Genomic DNA, 4,151 nt, shown 5'->3' with positions numbered 1-4,151 from the left:
TGGTTTATTCTATCTGTTTTTTTTTGTGATATGTTACATTACAGCATCACCGGTCTATTGCGGTGTAACTGTGTTGGTGAGGCAGTAAATTTCCACAGGGCAGTGACTGCATAGCTGCAATTCACTTTGGGGGTGTGGCGGTGGGGCTTGTGGTTCCGTACCATCCTCTAGCGGTGACAGTACGACATGAGTCAGGCAGAAAAATTTAGCCTAACATGGGCATTTTAACTGGTGATACAGTTCATAATTAAACTTCAATCGGTAGGTTTCATCTGCGAGAAATCTCGGCCCAAGGATTTTTCTGAGAAATCGTATTTCGGCTTTCTCCCGGTCATCCATCGTGTCTTTTCTGTTCATCAAGAGGGTCTCTGCGGCATACAGAAACTGTGGTCTGACAGCAGTTCTGTAATGACAGACCTTAGCATTCTTCGAAATGCACTTCTTATTGTACAGATTGTGGGACAGATGGTATGCTGTGTTGAGTCTGTTACGCCTTTCTAAGATGGAGCTACCGTTTCTACCGTTCGTTGCGGTGGACCCGATCACCAAGATAACGAAAGCGATGACCTTCCAAATCGTCCCATGTATAGTCGTCAAAGGGGTGTTATTGGAGAGCCGATTCTCAAATTATTTGGTCTTGTCATACGATATTTGTAACCCTTACTTCACCGCTGTCTCATGCAGGACTTGGACAGCAATGACAGCATCCTTAGAGTTGTTGGTTAAGATTGCTATGTCATCTGCGAAAGAAAGGCGCCTTATCTCCATTCTTCGGGTCCCGGCTAAAATGGTTACTGGTTTGATTCCTAGATTCCTCGGATTTGTTTGTTAATACTTAAACTTACCAACATCATAGTTAAGAAACTGTTTCAACCTACAAGTCGTACCCCCAGAACTAACTAAGAGCTTTCGAACATCTACTTGGCTGAACTTTTGGTTAGTGAAACGAGGCTGAAAATTTGCGGACGAGGTGCTTACTCGTAAATTAAGAAAAAAAAACTCAATTTAGATTGGTAGTTACAAATGAAGTCCGAAGTAAGCAAATTCGGCATCCAATGTTCATCATAGTGACCAAAACATCAACTGATGGTGCTGTCTACTTTGAAATTCCTAATTTCCCTGTTGGCTTGGTTCATTACCAACCTAGAGAAAAATACCTTTTAATGATATTCCCAATTGTCTTCCGACACGACAGCATAGAACATTTTTGTAAGTTTCTTTATAACACACTACGTTACTTCTATTCAACACATTCTACGGTACATGGAAAGTTTTAGTAATGGAAGATACGTCAAACAGTCATCTTACACTGAGGTCACTGAAGCCATGGGACAGCGATATGCACATGCACAGACGGCGGTAGTCTCGCGTACACTAGGTATAAGAGGGCAATGCACTAGCGGAAGTGTCATTTGTACTCATGTGATTCATGAGAAATGCATCCCAACTCGATTATGACTGCGTGACGGGAGTTAACATGCATTGAACGCGGAATGACAATAGGAGCTGGACGCCGTGTCATCCTCAGACAGCAGGCTTCACTGGATGCGGATATAGAAGGGAATGGGGTCAGCACACCGCTCTCCCGGCCGTGTATCAGTTTACGAGACAGGAGCCGCTACTTCTCAATCAAGTAGCTCCCAAGTTTGCCTCACAAGGGCTGAGTGCACCCCGCTTACCAACAGCGCTCGGCAGACCGGAAGGTCACCCATCCAAATGCTAGCCAAGCCCGACAGCGCTTAACTTCGGTGATCTGACGGGAACCGGTGTTACCACTGCGGCAAGGCCGTTGGCTCCAATATATATTGATACATTTCTTAATTTCTAGGATATTCTTCTGTTGTGAAAATACTGAAAATAAGCCCACAGAAAGCTGAAATGTTAATCAATACGTCCCAAAGATATGGAAATACTGGAGTGCCAGCTTGGTAGCGTTCCGTCAAAGCGATCGTGGTCTAACAATTTCCATTTTGGTCAGTGTGGAAAGCGTCGAACAGCTACGTTGCAAGCGGTTCAAGAAGACCGTAGCCCGAGGCGTGGCCATTCGGTAGCGCAACTGGAGGATGGGTCTCTCCTCCTCCGCAGAAGAAAAAGCAGAAAAACAGCACCGGCCAGGCGTCCTGCGAGACTTGTTAGCGCAATAATGGCACCAGATAAATCGCGCGTTCGGACAAGCTGGCCCTGCCGGGGCGCCGAACATAATGCAGCGCGCTGCAGCGCGCCGCGAGACAAAGGGGCCGGCGGTGGATGGCGGAGTGTGGGGAGCGCGCGCCGGAGACAATGGCGGCGGCGAAGAAGGCGCCGTATCTCACGGCCGGCCCAACATTGTTCCACAAGCAGCGCCGGCCGGCCGAGGCCTCTTGTAATTGGCCCTTGCGTATCGCGGAGTACACATCTCACCAGCCGGGAGCCGCAGCGAGCAGCCGTGTGGTCAGCACGTCCGGAATAGCCCAGCGGCAAGGCGCTATTCTCTCGTGTGGAAGCAACGCAGCACTTTTCAAGTAAAGCGTCAATCAGCTGGTGCCTGCCGTCCTCTAGGTGTTCCTCTCTCTTATTAACCTTCGCCTCTACGTACATACACTGGCGAAGAGAAATATCAACATCAAGAAATGATTCAAGGAGAGTAATGAAATTTAGGGAACACATTTGTCCACGTAATGCACACTGGTGTCCAAAATAAAAGCATCAAACCATTATTTCCCAGTCCTGCGCCTAATTCATTATGTAATCACACGTACTGTTAACCAGATGTCCGTACGATCTTGTTCTGCACGGAAGATGGCATTCGGGTTAAAGGACAAGTATGCCAAGTATGACGTCAGGGCATCTATGAAACGAGGTAGTGTTTGCCGGGTAGCCCAACATCCAAAATCGCTGTGTACTCAGTCACAGACGGTGCAGTATGGCACAGAGAAGATGCCTACCAAACTCTCTGCGGTGGAGTGCCATAGAAAGAACGGAAGCGGGAAAGTCTCAAAGTGATGTGCCCCACTGGCTTAGCGTGAATCGTTCTGTTGTTTCTCGATTTGGCGACAGTTTATAGAGACCGAAACTGTATCCCGAAGACCAGGGCAGGGCAGACTACGTGTGACTTCAGAAGAGAGAGGATCCTCATTTGACTGTATGGGAAGGACTGTACCCGCGTTAGCACTTCACGGCAACTGGCATGCGAGCTTGCAGGAACCACTCGACGTGTTGTGTCGATGCCAACGGTGTGCAGAAGGCTTCGGCAGAGTGGCCCTTATTGTCGGAGACCTGCTGTATGTCCACCTCTGACGCGTTTTGTAGAAGGGAACGTCCACAGTAGAGTGTAAGTAGGCTGTTTAGGTTTTTATGTTGCTAACACCACGTAGCCCTTTGTATGGTAATCACTGATTGTGCTGTGTGCAGTCTGTGGCTGGTTGGACTCACTGCTGGTTTATTCGCTTGTGTAGTGTTGGGCAGTTAGATGTGAACAGCGAGCAGCGTTGCTCATTTGTAGGTGAGCCGCCAGCAGTGGTGGATGTGGGGAGAGAGATGGCAGAGGTTTGAGTGCTGACGATCTGGACGTGTTTCCGTCAGAAAAAGGAAATTTTTAAGACTGGATGTCATGAAATGATATATATGATTTTTGAACACTATTAAGGTAAATACATTGTTCTCTATCAAAATCTTTCATTTGCTAACGATGCCTATCAGTAGTTAGTGCCTTTAGTAGTTAGAATCATTCATTTAGCTGGCAGTATTGGCGCTCGCTGTATTACAGTAGTTCGAGTAACGAAGATTTTTGTGAGGTAAGTGAGTCGTGAAAGGTACATATTATTGTTACTCAGGGCCATTCTTTTGTAGGGATTATTGAAAGCCAGATTCCATTGCGCTAAAAAAAATATTGTGTGTCAGTTTATTGATGATCAGAATAGGTAAAGAGAGAAATGTCTGAGTACATTCAGTTTTGCTCAGCTGTTAGAAAATTAAATAACGTAGACGTTTTCCAGCACTGTCGTTTATAAATTTTCCTAAGGGGATGTTTCATTTGTTGCATTAATTGCAACAATAATGAATTACTGTCTGGAACAGTGAGTCCAACCAGCCACAGACTGCACACAGCACAGTCAGTGATTTTCATACAGAGCACTACGTGGCGTTACCAACATAAAAACCTAAACAGCCTA

The 4,151-nt window shown here is 46.5% G+C and overlaps 1 pseudogene; it reads right to left on the bottom strand.

Moving 5' to 3' along the window:
* Nucleotides 1-1,676: 1,676 nt before the first annotated feature.
* Nucleotides 1,677-1,794, bottom strand: LOC126420038 (5S ribosomal RNA; annotated as a pseudogene).
* Nucleotides 1,795-4,151: the final 2,357 nt, after the last annotated feature.

Source organism: Schistocerca serialis, chromosome 9, assembly GCF_023864345.2.
Source record: "Schistocerca serialis cubense isolate TAMUIC-IGC-003099 chromosome 9, iqSchSeri2.2, whole genome shotgun sequence".
Lineage (NCBI taxonomy): Eukaryota > Metazoa > Arthropoda > Insecta > Orthoptera > Acrididae > Schistocerca > Schistocerca serialis.
The sequence above is the reverse complement of the archived record's forward strand: the minus strand, read 5'-3'. Positions and strand labels throughout refer to the sequence as shown.